The sequence below is a fragment of the Balaenoptera physalus genome (genome assembly GCF_965194825.1).
Source record: "Balaenoptera physalus genome assembly, chromosome: X".
NCBI classification, from domain to species: domain Eukaryota; kingdom Metazoa; phylum Chordata; class Mammalia; order Artiodactyla; family Balaenopteridae; genus Balaenoptera; species Balaenoptera physalus.
The window spans coordinates 107362750-107382129 of NC_138903.1; the positions used below are offsets into that span (position 1 = coordinate 107362750).

At 37.9% G+C, this 19380-nt stretch overlaps 1 pseudogene across 1 annotated transcript; it reads right to left on the reverse strand.

The window, feature by feature from the left end:
* Positions 1-13247: 13247 nt before the first annotated feature.
* LOC309652821 (heat shock factor-binding protein 1 pseudogene) lies at positions 13248-13800 on the reverse strand (annotated as a pseudogene). The gene has a single exon. The product of its transcript is annotated as a heat shock factor-binding protein 1 pseudogene (transcript).
* Positions 13801-19380: the final 5580 nt, after the last annotated feature.

Genomic DNA, 19380 nt, shown 5'->3' on the forward strand with positions numbered 1-19380 from the left:
ATAAAGAGAAAATATTGGTGTTTTTATTGAAGTACAGCTGATTTACAATATTACATTAGTTGCAGGTGTATAGTATAGTGATTCAGTATTTTTTACAGTTTATACTCCATTAAAAGTTATTTAAAAATAATGGCTATAACTCCCTGTGCTATATAATATATCCTTGTTGCTTATCTATTTTATATATAGTAGTTTGTATCTCTTAATACCGTACCCCAAACAGGCCTCTGCCCTCATGCTTCTCCTCACTGGTAACCACTAGTTATGGGTCTGTTTCTGTTTTGCTATATACATTTATTTGTACTATTTTTCAGATTCCACGTATAAGTGATACACACTTATTGTGTTGTCATTTTCCTTGATGTACACAGTGAATACCTTAGCAAGGAACTATAAAATACAAAAAAGACCCAATTAGAAAGGAAAAATTCAATAGCTGAAATATAAAACAAACTAGAAGGCAAGAATAGCAGACTAAGTGATACAGAAGAACACATAAGTGATCTGGAAGATAGAATAATGGAAATCACCCAATCAGAAGCAAAAATAAAAACAAATTTTAAAAAATGAAAACAATTTAAGAGATTTGGGGGATAACATTTGGCATACCAATGTTCACATTATAGGGATACAGAAGAAGAAGAGAGAAGGGGTTAAAAAAATGTATTTGAGGAAATTAAGGTTACAGAATTCCCATACGTGAAGAAAGAAACAGAAGCATAGAGGGTCCCAAACAAGATGAACCCAAACAGACCCACACCAAGACATAAAATGAAAATGGCAAAAGTTAAAGAGAGAATTGGGAAGGCAGCAAGAGAAATACAAAGAGTCATATACAAGGGAACCTCCATAAGGCTATCAACTGATTTTTCTGCAGAAACTTTGCAGGCCAAAAGGGAGTGACATGGTATATTCAAAGTACTAAAAGGGAAAAACCTGCAACCTAGGATTCTCTACCCAGCAAGATTATCATTTAGAATAAAAATAGAAAGAACTTCTCAGAGAAGCAAAAACTAAAAGAATTCATCAATACTAACCCTACCCTAAGAGAAATGTTGAAGGATCTTCTCTAAATGAACAAGAAGTGAGAATCTTTAGGAAAGAGAAAATCCCACTAGGAAAAGCAAATGTATAGTAAGGACTAAGGATCAACCACTTAAGTCAGTACAAAGATTGAAAGATAAAAAATTGTAAAAGGAACTATTACTAAAATAAACAGTGAAGCGATAAGCTTGAAGATGTAAAATATGACATCAAAAACACAAAATATGGGGGAGGGGAGTAAAAAATGTAGATCTTATGTATTTGTATTTAAATGACTACTAGTTTAAAACAAGTAGATGTAATTTTGGATCAACATATATGAACTCATGGTAACCACACACCAAAAACCTACGATACACAAAAACTAAAAAGAAACAAACACAAGCATACTATAAAAGAAAATCATCAAACCACAAAAGGAAAAACAAAATGAAGAAACAAACAGAGAAGAACTAGAGAAACAACCAGAAAACAAGTCATAAAGTGGCAATAAGTGCTTACCTATCAAGAATTATTTTAAATGTCAATGGGCTAAATGTTCCAATCAAAAGACACATGGTGGCTGACTGGATAAAAAAAAAAAAACAAGACATTTCTATCTGCTGCCTTACAAGAGACTCACTTCAGAGCTAAAGACACAGACTGAAAGTGAGGTGATGGAAAAAGATTTCATGTAAATGGAAATGACAAGAAAGTAGAAGTAGCAATACTCATATAAGACAAAAAAGACTTTAAAACAAAGGCTGTAACAAAGAGAAAAATCTTGGAAGCAGCAGGGGAAAAAAAGACACTTTACATACTAGGGAAGCACAAAATATTAACAGCTAACTTTCGATTTAAAAAAAAATGGGGGCCCAGAAGGCAGTGAGATGACATGCAGCATGCTAAGAGAAAAATAAACTGTCAACCAGGAATCATATATTTAGCAAAACCATCTTTCAAAAATGAAGAGGAGGTAAAGTTGATCCTAGATAAGCAAAAATTGACAGTTTTTTTTTTTTTTTTTTTTTGCTGGCAAACCCACTTCAGGCTGAAAGAAACATCAGACAACAGTTCAAATCCATTTGAAAAAATTGAGTGTCATTATAGGTAATTATTTTGGAAAAAAAGACAATATAATTATATATATCCCTCTCCTTCCTTGTCTCAACTAATTTAAAAATTAATTGTATAAAACAATTCGTATATAATTGCATTATTGAGCCGTAATTTATAGGGATATAATATCTTTGACAATAACAGCACAAAGGAGATAGGTAAGAACAAAGTTATATTGGAGTAAGGAAATGATAATACATGGTAATATGAATCCACAGAGAGAAATAAAACAGAATTTAAACATTCTTCTCAATTGCACATGGAATATTCTCCAAGATAGACAGCATGTTAGGCAAAAAAACAAGTCTTAACAAATTCAAGATGACTGAAATCGATGAAAGTATCTTTTATAATCACAATGGAATGAAACTAGAAATCAATAGCACAAGGCATATTAGGGCTCTCATAACAAATATTATATACTAACAACAGAAATTCATTCTATCACAGTTCTGGAGGCTGGAATTCTGAGATCAGGGTGCCAGCCTTGAAGGTTCTGGTCAGGACCCTCTTCCTGGCTCACAGATGGACTCTTTGTGGTTGAGTCCTCACAAGACAGAAAGAGAGAGAGAAAAAGCTCTCTGTTGTCTCTTACTAGAATGGCATTAATCCCACCATGAATAACCCACTCTCATGATCTTACCTATAATACATCTAATGATTTCCCAAAGGCCACATCTCCAAATACCAACACATTGGGGGTTAGGGCTTCATATACAAATTTGGGGGAGACACTATTTAGTCCATAGTATTCCAACCCTGGCCCACAAAAACCATGACCTTCTTGCATGCAAAATGTCTTCATTCTCTGATATTGTGATTTATAAAAAGAAATATATTTTTGGTCTTTATCCCTGTTTCTGGCATAGAGCTTCTAAAACCCTTGGAATTTCTTAAGTGATGAGAACCGTAAATGTGTCTTTTGTTATGTTAATGAGGTGACTTTTAGACCCCACCTAAGGATGGGGGTTGGTTGCCAGGAGAACCAATCATGTGATTAGAAGGTTAGAACTTTCAGTCCCACCTCCTGATTTTCCAGGAGGGGAGAAGACCTTGAGGTTGAATCAGTCGCCATTGGCCAATAATTTATTCAGTCATGACTATGTAACGAAGCCTCCATAAAAACCCCAAAGGATAACCTTTTGGCCCCATTCAGAGAGCTTCAGTGTGAGGGGAGCAGAACACTTCTGCATATCACATGCCAGACCCAAAGCTCCATAAGGGCAGAGCTCCTCTGTTCAGGACCTCACTCTATGTAGCTGGTCATCTGGCTGTTGATTCATGTCCTTTATTATGCTTTTATAATAAGTTGGCAATCTGGTGAGTAAATGGGTTTTCCTAAATTCTGTGAGCCATTCTAGCAAATTAATTGAACTCAAAGAGGGGGTTGTGGGAACCTCTGTAGCTGGTTGGTTAGAAGCTCAGGTACCAATCTGGGCCGGAGACTGGCATCTACAGTGGAGGGTGGTCTTGTAGGACTTAGTCCTTTACCTGTGGAATCTGATTCTATCTCTGGGTAGATAGTGTCAGAATTAACTTGATTTCTCAGACACCCTGTTGGCACCTGATAATTGTTTGTTGGTGTAGGGAAACCTCCATACAGACATGTTGAAATTAGGTCCAGGAACACTTTTCATATTCCATCCCCAAAGCCCAAAGAACCCTTAAATTTTTCCAGCATCAACTCTAAAGTCTGAAGTCGAAGTATCACCTAAGTATCATCAAACCAGATATGGATAAGACTTAAGGTATGATTTATCCTGAGGCAATATTCCTCTTCAGCTATGAACCTGTGAAATCAGACAGATTGTGTGCTTCCAAAATACAATGGAGGGACAACATATGTAAACATTCCTATCCCAAAAGGGAGAATTTGGAAGAAATGTGTGATAGATGCTAAGCAAGGTCAAAACCTAGCAAACTAAATTCCATTAGATTGTAAAGCTCAGGAATAATCCTCTTTGCCTTGATGTCCCACCTTCCAAGTCCACTGGGGTGGCAGCATCTCCTCACAGCTCTAGGAAGGGGTCTCACACTCTAAAGTGCTGCCAGACTAGTGTCTTGTTGGGTAGTCCTGCCATCAAGTCTCCACTGGGTGGTCCTGCCTTCCTGACTCCGCCTGGCAGTCTCACTCCTAAGGCTCAAGGTGGAGGCCATCCTTTCTAGCCTGTTCAAACTGAAGCAGTGGCACTGATGATCCCTGAATCATCTTCAGGGTTATTTTTCCCTCTTCTTGAAAATTAGTGTATGTACACAGCTGAATAGCTCTATTGCTCCATCCTCTCCAATCCAAGAAGACTGACACCTTCCTTCATTTTATTCCATCTCCATCTCCTGCAGTTCAAACTGGCAGTGTTTCTGTTCATATGATTCCATAAGCTCTTTATTGAGTGATAGTCCAGCCTAACCTTTGGTGTTCTCTCCAGAACATGATTTCTCATTTTTTGCAATATGAATAGGCTGAAAATTTTCCAGATCTTCAAGTTCTGGTTCCTTTTTCTTACCAATTCCTTCTTCAATTCATCTTTCTGCTTTTGCATTTTACTATAAACATTCAGGAGGAATCAAGCTGATCCTTCAATGCTTTGCTTAAAAATCTCCTCAGCTAAATATCTAGTTTCAATGCTTGCAAATTCTATCCTCCACAAACACTAGAACACAGTTAAGCCAAATTATTTGCCACTTAATAACAAGGATCACCTTTCTTCGAATCTCCAATAACACTGTCCTCATTTCCATCTAATACCTTACCAGAATCACCCTTAATGTCCATATTTCTAGCACGGACTTCAAATCTCTTCCATCCTCTACCCATTACCCAGTTCCAAAGCTGCTTCCATGTGTTTAGGTATATTACAGCAGCACTCCACTCTTGGTATCAAAATCTGTGTTAGTTAGTTTGGCTGCTACAACAAATGCTATAGACAGTGTGGCTTTAAAAAGAGAAATTTATTTTCTCACAGTTCTGGAGGGTGGATGTCCAAGATCAGAGTGCCAGCAAGGTCAGGTTCTAATGAGAGCTCTCATCCTGGCTTTTACCAGGATGGCCATCTACTCTTTGTGTCCCCACATGGCAGAGAGAAAGGGAGAGCAAGCTTCCTGTTATCTCTTATAAGGGCACTGATCCCATCATGAGGGTCTCACCCTCATGAACTAATCTAAACCTAATTATCTCCCAAAGGCCCCATTTCTAAATACTATCACTTTGGGGGTAAGGGCTTCAACATATGAATCAGAGGGGGGATGATTAAGTCCACAGATCAAAGAAAACTGGAAAATCCACAATTATGTGGAAATTAAATAGTACACTCTTAAAATTCCAATAGCTCAAAGAAGAAGTCAAAAGAGAAATTAGAAAATATTTTGAGAAAAATGAAAATGAAAACACAACATTCCAAAACTTGTCAGTTGCAGTGAAAGCAGTGCTAAGAATGCTTAGAGGTGTAAGTTTGTGCATTAAAAAAGGAAAAAGATCTCAAATGAACAAGTAAATTTACATTTCAAGAAACCAGAAAAAGAAGAAACTAAACCAAAAGCTAGCAGAAGGAGGTAAATAATAAATATTAGAGGAGAGACAAATGAAATAGAGCATAGAAAAAACAATAGATAAAAATCAACAAAAATAAGAGTAGGTTTTTTGAAAAGGTGAAAAAAATTGACAAAATTTAGATAAACAAAAAAAGGAGAGAAGACTGAGAGCAAAATGAGAAATGAAAGGGGGAACAACTGATGCTGCAGACATAAAAAAGGATTATAAGAATACTATGAACAAATGTATGCCAACAAACTGGATAGCCCAGAAAAAAGTGGATAAATTCATAGAAATATACAACAAGACTGAATCGGAAAGAAATAAAAAACCTGAACAGACCAACAATGAGTAGCTACTTTGAATTACTAATGAAAAGCCTCCCTAAAAAGGAAAGCCCAGCACCAGAATGTGCCAATGGCGAATTGTACTAAACATGTAGACAGTAATTTACACCAATCTTCCTGAAACTCTTCCCAAAAGTTGAAGAAGGAACACTTCCTAACTCATTCTATGAGACCAGCCAGCCAAAGACACTACTATATATATACATAAATATATATATAAATATATATATATATAGCATATCAAAACCAAAGATACTACAGTAGTGTGAAACTGCAGACCAATAGCCCTGATGAATTTTGACGCAAAAATCCTCAACAGAACACTGGCAAACCAAATTGCATAGCACATTAAAAAGATTATGGGGTTTCCCTGGTGGCGCAGTGGTTGGGAGTCCGCCTGCCAATGCAGGGGACACGGTTTCGGGCCCTGGTCCGGGAGGATCCCGCATGCCGCGGAGCAGCTGGGCCCGTGCACCACGGCTGCTGACCCTGTGCTCTAGAGCCTGTGAGCCACAACTACTCAGCCCATGAGCCTAGAGCCCGTTCTCCACGGCGGGAGAGGACACCGCAATGAGAGGCCCGTGCGCCGCGGCGAGGAGTGGCCTCCACTCACCGCAGCTGGAGAAGGCCCGTGCAGAGCAATGAGGACCTAATGCAGCCAAGAATAAATAAATAAAATAAAAGAAAAGAAAAGAAAAAGAAAAAGATTATGCACCATGATCAAATGGGATTTATTTTGAAATGCAAGGATGGTTCAACATATGAAAATCAATGTAATACACCACATTAAGAAAACAAAGGGCAAAAACACCATGATCATCTCCATTGAGGCAGAAAAAGCATTTGAAATAATTCAACACACTTTCACAGTAAAAACACTGAACAAATTAGGAAAAGACATAAACTACCTTAACATAATAAAGGCCATTTATGAAAAGTCCATAGCAAACTTCATACTCAATAGTGAAAGACTAAAGGCTTTTCCTCTAAGACCAGGAACAAGGCAGTGATGCCCACCCTTGCCACTTCTATTCAAGATAGTAAAGAGGTAGGACCAACCCAAATGTCCATTAAAAGATGAATGGAAAAACAAACATTGTATACATATGCAGTAGAATATTACTCAGCTTTAGAAATGAAGGATATCTTGTTGCATACTATTACATGGATGAACCTTGAGGAAATTTTGTTAAGTGAAATAAGCCAGTCACAAAAAGACAAATACTATATAATTTTACTCATATGAGGTATCCAATATAGTCAAATTCATAGAATCAAAAAGTAGAATAGTGGTTCCCAGGAGTTGGAGAAAGGATGAAAAAAAAGGAAATGCTGTTTAATGCATATAGATTTTTAGATTTGCAAGTTAAAAAGTTCTGGAGATTTTTTTTTTCACAAGAATGTGAATATTCATAATGTGACTGAACAGTATACTTAAAAATTAAAATGGTAAGTATTATGTCATGTGTTCTTTGCCACAATAAAAATTTTAATTAAAAAACAATTGAAAATAAGGTAAATATAATAAAGTCTATAAATATATACTTGCTCTCCTTTCTCACATTCTTTAAAATACATAAATACATATACATTTAGAATAAAACAATATATTTTAGCTTTTAACATATATGGATGTAACATGTATAACAATAACAGCACAATAGAAGGGTAAAAGGTGAATAAAGGTATATAGGGGTAAACTTTCCATGTATCAATGGAATTAGGTTAATATAAATGTGAAGTAGATTCTGATGTTAACACATATGTAAGTCCTAGAGTAACCACAAAGAAAACACATTTTGAAATACTGAAAAAATTATTAAAGGAATTAAAATGTTATACTAGAAAAAATTCACTTAATGCAATGAAAAATGAAAAGGAGGAACAGTGGAACAAAAAGACATGAGATATATAGAAATAAAATATGAAATGGTAAATGTATGTTCAAACATTAATAATAACATTCAATTAAAATGAGTTAAATGCTCCAATCCAAAGGAATAGAAAGCTGAAGAGTGATTTCCCCAAAATGGAAGAGCAGGAGACCCCAGCCTCCATATCCCTCACAAAGATCAACAATTAGACAGCTATCCATGAAGAAAAACAGCTCTGCGAGAGCTCAGGAGTCTACCTAAGCAACTTCTGCAAGACTGTGGAGAGGGGGGAACACCTGAGAATTAACTGTACAAAAAGTGAAGGAAGAACAGCTTCATTTTGTCTGCCTCATCCCATCCCTCAGACCAACACTGCTCAGCACCAATAGTGAACTCCCCATATAGAAACAGCTCCCCTCACCAGGAAAGGGAGAGCAGAGTGAATGGCCAGCTTCCCAGCCAATTGGGGCATCACACGAAGGACTTCCTTCAGTTTCACCCCACCCAGAGACCAGCAAAGCTGAGATATATAGAGATGGCTAGGAATAAGGAAGCAGAGCAGAGGATACCAGTATCAGCCATGCAGTGGGACTGACTGCTATTCCGTGACCTGCACTGCAGAGGATCCCAGCAGCTTTCTCCATTGAAGAAACAGCCAACACAACCACCACAGAACCCCTGCAAATTTCACTAGTTTTCACCCCACAGGTATTTGTGTTCTCAGCTGCCAGCCACCTGAGTCCTTTCCTACTCCCTCCTCCACACCAGAAAGCAAGATATGCACCAACAGCTAGCCAGACCTCTCCAGCTCTATGAGTTCAAGATGCCAGCCTAGACCCATACAGATGCCCCCCACCAAAATGTCTGTCCTTGGGCCAGCTGTGAAACTGCACACCAGCAGCTTGATGCCCATCACCAACCTCCACTGCTTAATGTGCACTGTGATGAGATCCTGCGGCCAAAAAAGGGCATCCTGTTACTGGCCTACACCACTAGACTCACCAGCAGGTAGCCCCTCCAGCTGTGTACCTGTATGCCCCCAGCCCAACTCCAGACACCAGCTTCCACTGTTCTGTGCCTGTGGCAAGACCCTGCAGCCACCATAGTGCATACCAGAAGCCAGGGCCCCCACAGCTGCTTGTGGGTCTGGCTCTGTCTCCTGTAACTGTCTTACATCTCTGGGCTCACTTGCAGCTGTCCCCGGTAGTTGTGCACCTGAACATCTCAGGCCTGACTCCCCTCACTGGCCTCCATTGCCTTATGTGCCTTATGTGTGCCCATGGCAAGTAGCGCACACGGACAACCAAGGCGCACACGGTTGCTTTGGGGGCCAGATTCAACCCTACTTCCTTCACTGGCCTGCACCACTGGGCTCACCTGTAGCTAGCTCCTCAAGTTATGCACCTGTACAACCCCAGCCTGATTAACTTTGTTTGCCTCCACTGCCATGCATGTGCCCATGGGGAGACCCTGCAGCCCCAGGCGTGCATGCTGATAGCCAGGGCCACAAAACTCCTTGTGGGCCCGGCTCAAACCCCTGTCTCCTGTCACTGACCTGCTCTTCTGGGCTTGCTTGCAACTAGCCACTTCAGCTGTATACCTGCACCCTGCTGACCCAACTCCTGTAACCAGCTTGCACTGCTGTGCACACACCTATGGCAAGACCCTGCAGCCACAAGGGTGCATGCTGACGGCCAGGGCCCCTGCAGCTGCCAGTTCATCCACAGTTGGCCCTGGCTTCCACTACTATGTGTGTCTCTGTAACTGGTACCTGCCACTACACAGACATCTGCAGCTGACTCCCCAGCCAACTGTGTGCATACCACTGGCTCCAGACTTCGCTGCTGTCTGCCCTGGTTGCTGGCTGATGCATCTGGTGGCAATCACTGAATACCTCCTGCAGCACTTACCAAGACCACTCAGTTGTTGATATTGTGCACACTAACACACTGAACTAAGACATCATGCTCCTCTGGTCCTGGAGAGGTTATACCTGCACTTGGTACCCTGTGCCATTAAACCTGGAGTCACAGCATGGTCTAGTGTACCTCAACTGCAGGTGAATGTCTTTCCTTACCAAAGTCAATCCATAATGATTGGAAGGGGAGACTGCTTCTTCAAATGTGCCTACATCTGCACAAAGCTATGAAAGAATCACAAAGAATCAGGGAAACATGACACCACCAAAGGAACCCAGTCAACTTTTAGTAACTGGTCCAAAGAAACAGAGATACAGGAATTGCCTAACAAAGAATTCAAAATAATTGTTCTAAAGATACTCAGAGAGCTACAAAAGAACAGAAATAAATAATTTAATGAAATCAGGAAAACAATACAAGAATAAAATAACAAGTTAAACACAGAAATGGAAAGCATAAACAGGAATCAAACAGAAATTTTGGAGCTAAAGAATACAATGACTAACTGAAGAATTCAATACAGAGCTTCTACAGCTGACTGGGCCAGGCAGAATTTTTAATACTTTTGTCTTTTTTATACTAGAGTTAAAAGTAATTTATGTACCAATATTCCAGTTTAGAGTACTCTGAATTTGACTATATAATTACCTTTACAGTAAGTTTTATACTTTCATATGTTTTCATGTAGCTTATGAGTGTCCTTTGATTTCAACTTGAACTCCATTTAGCATTTCTTGCAGGGCAGGTCTAGTGGTGATGAACTCCCTGAGCTTTTGTTTATTTGGGGATGTCTTTATGTTTCCTCATTTTGGAAGGACATTTTTGCTGGATATAGTAATCTTTTTTCCTTTCAGTATTTTGAATATATCATCCCATTCTGTCCCAGCCTGCAAGGTTTCTGCTGTGAAATCACTCATAACCTTATGAAGGTCCCCTTGTATGTGATGAGTCCCTTTTTTCTTGTTGTTTTCAAAATCCTCTTTGTCTTTGTCTTTTGACAATTTCATTATGTGTCTCGTTGAAGAGCTCTTTATGTTCAGCCTAGCTGGGGTCCTTTGGGGATCTTGGATTGGGATGTTCATTTCTCTCCCCAGATTTGGAAAGTTTTCTGTCATTTTTAAAAATAAGCTTTCTGCCCCTTTCTCTTTTTCTGCTCCTTCAGCAACTCCTATATTGCATATGTTGATTCTCATTTTTTTTCTATTTCTTCCTCTGACTGAATAATTTCAAATGATGTGGCTTTGAGCTTGCTGATTCTTTCTTCTGTTTGACTGTGTCTGCTTTGAAGCTCTCTATTGAATTTTTCAGTTTTGTCATTATGTTCATCAGCTTCAAAATTTATTTGGTTCTTTTTAATAATTTCTTTCTTGAACTTCTCATTTTGTTTATGTACTGTTTTCCTGATTCTGTTTTCTAACTCTGTTTCTTGTAACTCACTGAGCTTCTTCAAGATAATTATCTTGAATTCTTTTTCAGGCAGTTCTTAGATTTCCATTTCTTTAGAGTCAGTTACTGGTGCTTAATTTTTTTCCTTTGATGGTTTCATGGTCCCCTGATTCTCTGTGATCCTTGTACTTGCATAGGTGGTATTGCACATTTGAAGAAGTAGGCATGTTTTCCATTCTTTATGGACTGGCTTTGGCAGGAAAATCCTTTCACCAGTCAGCCTAGCCAGACATTCTGGGTAGGCTGGCTGGAATGGTCCATGGGTAGGCCTTCTGCTGGAATCTGTGTGTGGACAGGCCTTGTGCCTGGATCCTCAAGAGCCAGCCTGGCACTCAGGTTTGCAGCAGCAAGCCTCGTTCCTGGGTCTTGGAGCCTAGGCCCATGGGGGTCAGCCTATTTCTATGATCTACTTGGACTGGTCTGGAACCTGGGTCTGATAGGGTGGGCCTGGAGCCTGGTTCCACAGGTGTGGACCTGGACCATGGGTCCTGGAACCTGTGTCCATGAGGATCAGTCTGATTCCATGATCTACAGGGGTTGGTCTGGAGCCTGAGTCCATGGGAGAAGGCCTAGAGCCTGGGTCTGCAAGAGTGGGCCTAGACATTGGGTTAGTAGGTGCCAACCTGGCATGGAAGCAGACCTAGAGCTTGAGTCCTCTGAGGCAAGCCTGTCTCAAAAGTATTTTTTGATTTCACTTGTAAATTCTTCTTGACCCATTGGTTGTTTAAAGAGTATATTACTTAATTTCCATATATTTGTGAACATCCAGCCATCTTTCTGTTATTGATTTCTAGTTTCATTTCCTCATGGTCAGATAATAATTTTGAATGATTTCAATATTTTAATTATACTGAGACTTGTTGTATTGCCTAACAGAGGATCTATCCTGGAAAACATTCCACGTACATTTGAGAATATGTGTATCTTGCTGTTGGGTGGTGTTCTCTGTATATGTTTTTTTGGCCTAATTTTTATATTGTTATCTGGATATTCTAATTATTAACTAAAGCTCTGTTTAGTTATTCTAACCATTATTAAAAATGGGGTGTTAATGTTTCCAACTATCATTATAGACTGTATTTGTCCCTTCACATCTGTCAATTATTTGCTTTAAACTTTTGGGTATCTGTTCTTTGGTACATATATGTTTACAAATGTATTTTCTTGAAGGGTTGAAACTTTTATCAATATGTAATGTCCTTCTTTTTTTCTTGTAGCAGTTTTTGGGTTAAAGTATTTTTGTCTGATATTAGTATACCTACCTCAGCTCACTTTTGGTTACTATGTGCATGGCATATATTTTATCCATCCTTTCATTTTCATTTCATTATCCATCCTACCCATTTTCCATTTGTGTCTCTGGGTCTAAAATGAGTCTCTTGTAGACAGCATATAGTTGAATCATTCTTTTCATCCATTCTAACAATCTCTGCTTTTAATTAGAGAGTTTAATCCTTTTACATGTAAAGTAATTATCAGTAAGGAAGGACTTTTGCCATTTTCTTATTTCTTTTCTATATATCATGTACATTTTTAGTTCCTCAATTCCTTCATTACCTTCTTTTATTATTAATCACTGTTTCTTATTGTACCATTTTGATTTCCTCTACTATTTTTCCATATATTTAATATTTTTTCCTTAGTAATTTTCTTGGATGTTACAGTTAAGATCTTACCTTTAAGTTTTTAATTGATGCCAATTTTGATTCAATAGTATACAATAACTCTGCTCCTTTACACCTCTATCCCTCCTTTACGTTGTTTTTGTCATAAATTATATCTTTATACATTGTATGTACATTAGCATATCTTTATTGTTTTATGCCTTTGTCTTTTAACTCATTTAGGAAAATGCAAAGAGGAATTACAAAAAATATGCAATACTACTGGCTTTCATATTTAATTGTGTGGCTACCTTTAACACTGTTCTTTATCTTGTCCTGTGTATTTGCATTACTTTATAGTGTTTTTTTTTTTTGTATGCAGGAACTGCCAAAGTTTTAGTGTTTAATAGCACAACTGACCAAGGTCCAAGATGTGAATTTACCATGTTCAGGAAACATGGGAGGCAGGGGAGGGAAATCACTCTATAAACTAACTCTATAGTATGTGGTAAGAATGCACACTTTATAATATAAAACCTGTCTACACATAGTAGTTAGTTGCAAAAAGCCATCTGTCTTCTCTTGGCTTGTAAAAAGGGTGTTCCAGATTCCAGTGCAGATGAGCAACCTTCAACTCTTCTGTGTGGCAGGGATCTTGTTTTCCCCGTCCAGCTCTTCCACCCCGGCCTGTGTCATGAGGTCTGCGATGTTTTTCTCCAGGTCATCAATGCGACTGCTCATGTCATCAATTCTTCCAATGATCTGGTCGGACATGATCTGAAGTTTATCTTGCATCTGTTGCAGGAGTGTCTGCACCACCAAGGTGAGATCTTGCACGGTCTTGGGTTCTGTCTCTGCCATCTCCCCGGTTCCCAGCTTGGCGGTGCTGTCTCAGACGGTCACCTACACTTCCGTTTGTCCGCGCAGACCTATAGTGGTTTTTTTTCATTTTGGCCTGGAGAACTCCCTTTAGCATTTCATTAGGGCAAATATATTAATGACAAACTCTTTAGTTTTTGTTTATCTGGGAATGTCTTAATTTCTGCTTCATTTTTCAATGGTAGTTTTGCCAGATATTGAATTTTGGGTTGAGCAGTTGTCTTTTTTTCCTATAGCACTTTTAATATATCATCTCACTGCCTTCTGGCCTTCATGTTTTCTAAAGAGAAATCACCATTATTTTACTAAAGATACCTTGTACACGATGAGTCACTTCTTTCTTGATGCTTTCAAAATCTTCTCTTTGTGTTTTGCTTTTGAAAATTTGACTAATGTGTTTCAGTGTGATCTCAGAATTTATACTACTTGGAGCTCATTGAGCCTCTTGTCTGTTTTAATTTATATCTTTTATCAAATTTAGCAATGTAAGAGTCATATATCCCCCACAGAGGACCCAGTCCAACTGGATAAGGGAGCTTCAAGCTGTGCTTATCCAATCAGCACCATAGCACCTATCAACAATCATCTTGAGGGACAAAGGGCAGTCAATAATTGTCCTGATTTTGAAATACTTTTGGAAACTCTAAAATCTTTATGAGTATAGATGCCTCTGGCAACAAACTTGTACTAAACAAACCTCTTAGATTATATGTACAAACTGCTTCACAAAAGCTTTGTTGTCTGATTATTACTTAACTAAATATTCCACTTCTGTCCTCCAAGCAATACCTAACTCATATTTCACCTTGTATGTAAAAGCTCCAGCTACAAAATGCCATAAGAATCTCTTGCTTTTTCTGTGTACTTATATTCCCCATGATGAGTGATACCCAATTGGGAAATCCCTACAAACTGCCTTCATTTATTCTTTAGCTTTACCATGTGTATAAATCTCATTTCCTTAATCAGACTGCAAGCTGGAACTGTTCCCAAGTTCTTTTATATCAAACACAGAATCTAGAAATTAGTAGGCAGTTTACAGCCTTGATAGTTATAGAAAAAATTATCCTGCTAAGACACTGATTTGCTTCTACAATCCAGATTGCTTTTAGTCATCTACCAAGCCTGAAGCTGAGAATAACAATGACTTTTCTTCTATTACCTTGCTACTGTGTTGCCACAGGGATACATGTTTTAAACAGATTTCCCCTTTTTATTTAACACCTAGTTAATTTCAGATCATCTGCAAAAAAATTCTCAGTTCTCCAAAGGGTCTCCTTCCATAAATTCTGATTTTCCAACAATTGGGGATTTATTTTGAAGTGAATTATTAAAGATTTTCACTGAGGGAACATTCTCTTTGTCTTTTGCTTCAGTGATCTCTGCCTGGAAAGACTACACAAGGGGAAAGTGAAAGTTTAATTGGCAATGAGCTTAAAATCATTGAATATTAAATCTAGGTAACATTTTCACCAATATTGTTTACCTATTGGAAATGGTAAAATTGATAAATCAACTAGAACAGCATGTTACAGTAGCAAGAACCATTTACTCTAGTAGTGTGATAGGACTGGTTTGAGCACAAACTCTAACATCTTTTTAGTTTATTTATTCAAAGAAAGTTGTAGAGTTGTTTACTAACAGTCTTTTAGATAAAAATTTGGAGAAGTTAAAGTACTTAACTACAAAATATCTGTTGCCTTACTTGTAAAATGAGGATGATAATAATCACTACCTCACTGAGTTATAGTGAAGATTAAATGAAATGATTTGTGCAATGGCTTCGAGCACACAGTTTGCCACATAGTCGATTCTCAATAAACATTAAAAGGGAAGTGATAATAAAAACTAATCCCCTTAGGACTTCCCTGGTGGCGCAGTGGTTAAGAATCTGCCTGCCAATTCAGAGGACACAGGTTAGAGCCCTGGTCTGGGAAGATCCCCCATGCCGCAGAGCAACTAAGCCCGTGTGCCACAACTACTGAAGCCCACATGCCTAGAGCCCGTGCTCTGCAACAAAAGAAGCCACTGCAATGAGAAGCCCATGCACTGCAACGAAGAGTAGCCCCTGCTCGCCGCAACTAGAGGAAGCCCGCCTGCAGCAACGAAGACCCAACACAGCCAAAAATAAATAAATTTTTAAAAATAAATAAATAAATAAATAAATAAATTTAAAAACTAATCGCCTTACTTCAAAGTTGAAGTAAATGATTCTCAGAGAGATAAACTAACTTGTTTGAAGTTTCAAAGTTAGTAAGGGGGCAGTCTTAGAGCTGGAGGCCAATCAGTCAATAAATATTTATTAAGTTAAAGTATACTTTCTTACATGAAAAACTTCATCCATAAAATTTATTTCTCAATTTAGATGAACTGCTTATTATTCACATTTGTGACAGGACTGCCATGAATGTCCATTTACATTTTTACCTGTTTATCACTAGGGTAAAATTAAAACAACAGCAACAAAAGTTACTGTAAGTTTTTGTCCCACTGCTTTCCTGTGCAAGGCTGCCTAATATTTTAACCTAAGTTTTAAAAAGATATTCCACTCATAATTCATCCTTTCAAGCATATTAAAAGAATTTAAGATTTTTTAAAATACATTCTTTTTTAATGAAAATAAATGTCTCTTTTCTTACCATTTCCCCACGTGTACATTCTAGCTACATGAACATGTGAATGCATGGAAGGGGACACATTGTTTCATTAATTTTTTTCATTTTTCCTTCCTTTCTTTTGATCTATTTATTTTTTTAAATTTTATTTATTTATTTACTTATTTACTTATTTATTTATGGCTGAGTTGGGTCTTTGTTGCTGGGCACGGGCTTTCTCTAGTTACGGCGAGCAGGGGCTACTCTTGATTGTGGTGGCTTCTCTTGTTGTGGAGCATGGGCTCTAGGCATGCGGGCTTCAATAGTTGTGGCTCATAGGCTCTAGAGTACAGGCTCAGTAGTTGTGGTGCACAGGCTTAGTTGCTCCGTGGCATGTGGGATCTTCCTGGACCAGGGCTCAAACCCATGTCCCCTGCATTAGCAGGCAGATTCCTAACCACTGCACCACCAGGGAAGCCCTCTTTTGATTTATTTTTATTGCTTTATTATTCTAATCGTTTCTGTATTCTTTGCTCTTAAAAAACTGTTTTTTCCACAATTATAAAATGAGTTAAGACAACAAGAAAAGGAAGTCTTCTATGCTCACTATTCAGTACTGCAATAAATGTACAAGAAAAATCAATAAGATATCTGGTTTCAATTTTGACATATAAGGAGCTTGGAAGTAGCCCAATTCCTCCTAACAAGTAAAAAGCTGAACAAATTGAAAAATCAACAACTCCTCTTAGATCCATAAGTGAAGTAAGGTCACAGGACAAACCATGGCACCCAAAATTGGAGAGACAACAGGCAAACCCAGAGAATCACACTCACCAGTGCAAAACCTACAAGCAGAAATCCCTGTGGGAACCAGTGCTGGGGTAGGAAAACATGAACTATAATTGAAAATTTGCTGGAGGCCCAGTGTAGGCAAGTCTGAGAAATAAAAGCTCCAAGAAAATCCAGTCATTGGAGGAGGAGCACACTTTTATGAGTTCTAACTCCAGGAGCTTAACCAGGTTCTCACAGCAAATATCAGTGAAAAATCCCCTCAGGCTTCTGTGAGGGAGAGGGGAAAAGGATCCATTTTAAAACACAACACAGCATTCTGGCTTCCTAAACAAGTTCTGTCCTCAGCAGAAACAACAGAACCAGAACTTAACTTACTGGGGTTTTAACCTAACTTAATTGACCTAGGGGAAGGGAAATACCCAACTCGAGCCACCTCTAGCCTTCTACATGGGGGAAGGGAAATACTCAGCTCCTGCATTTTCCAGCCATCCTGTCTCAACTAAGAGAAAGGGAGAAAACTGAGAAGCATGTTTGATATTTACAGTGCAGAGGAACAGGCTCACTAAAAGACTGAGACCTAATCACAGGACTATAGAACTTCCCCTCCCTGCACACCGTACCACCACAATAGTAAAGGCTATTTATGGCAGTTCCTTTTAATCTAGTACATGTCCAGATATCAAGAAAAAAATTACAAACCACACTAAAAGGCAAAAAACACACTTTTAAAGGACAGAGCAAGCATTGGGACTAAAATCAGATATAACAGGGCTATGATTAATATGCTGAGGGCTCTAATGAATAAAATGCACAACATGCAAGGATAAATGGGTAAAGTAATTAGAGTGATGGCAATTCTAAGAACCAAAAAAGAGATGGTAGAGACAAAAACCCACTATAACAGAAATGAAGAATGCCTTTGATGGGCTTATTAGTAGACTGGACATAGCTGCTGAGGAAATAATCTCTGAGCTTGAGAATATCTCAATAGAAAACTCAAAAACTGAAAAGCAAGGAGGAAAAATACTGAAAGAAACAAAACAGAATATCTAATAATTTTGGGTCGACTAATAAAGGTGTAACACACATGTAATGGGAATACCAGAAGGAGAAGAAAGAGAAAGAAACAGAAGAAATATTTGAAACAATGACTGAGAATTTCCTGAATTTAATGTCAGACACCAAACCATAGATCCAGGAAACTCAAAAAACATCAAGCAGGAAAAAATGTTTATAAAACTACATCAAGGCATGTTTAAACTTCAGAAAATCAAAGGCAAAGAAAAAATCCTGAAAGAAGCCACGGGAAAAAAACCTATAAAGGATCATAGATAAGAATTATATCTGACTTTTACTCAGAAACCATGCAAGTAAGAAGAGACTGGAGTAAAATATTGAAAGTGTTGAGAGAAAAAAAACAACACTGACCTAGAATTCTGTACCACATGAAATTATCCTTCAAAAGTCAAACAGAAATCAATACATTCTCAAGCAAAAATTGAGAGAATTTGTTGCCAGTACATCTGCCTTGCAAGAAATGTTCAAAAAAATATTTTAGAGAAAACAAAATGATATAGGTCTGAAACTTGGGCATACATTAAGAAAGGAAGAGCATCAGAGAAGGAAATAAGTGAAGGTAAAATTAAAACATTTTGTTTTTTTCATTCATAATTGATCTGACAGATGACAGTTTGTTCAAAATAATAACAACAATGTATTTAATTATGTATGCTTAAGGTATATGCTTATACACTATATATGAAGTGAAATAAATGACAGCAATGATACAAGGGATGGAAGGGAAGAATTAGGATTGTTATTTTAAGGCACTCACACTACTTCACTCTGAACATCGAGTCTAAATATATCCATAGGAGATAGATCATTAGAGAAGATCAAAAAAAAAAAAAGACCCAACTATATGTTGTCTACAAGAAACCCACTTTAAATATAAAAACGCATACAGATTAATAGTAAATGAATGGAGAAAGATGTACTATGCTAACACTAATTGAAAGAAAGTGGGAGTAGCTATGTTAATTTCAGACAGAGGAAGCAAAGTTATTAGGAATAAAGAGGGACATTGCATAATGATAAAGGAGTCAGTTCTCTAAGAAGCCATAACAGTCCTTTAATGTGTATGTGCATAATAGCAGAGCATCAAAATACTTGAAGCAAAAATTTATAGAACTGTAAGAAATAAATTAATCCTCTATTATAGTTGGAAACTGCACATCCCTCTATCAAAAATGGA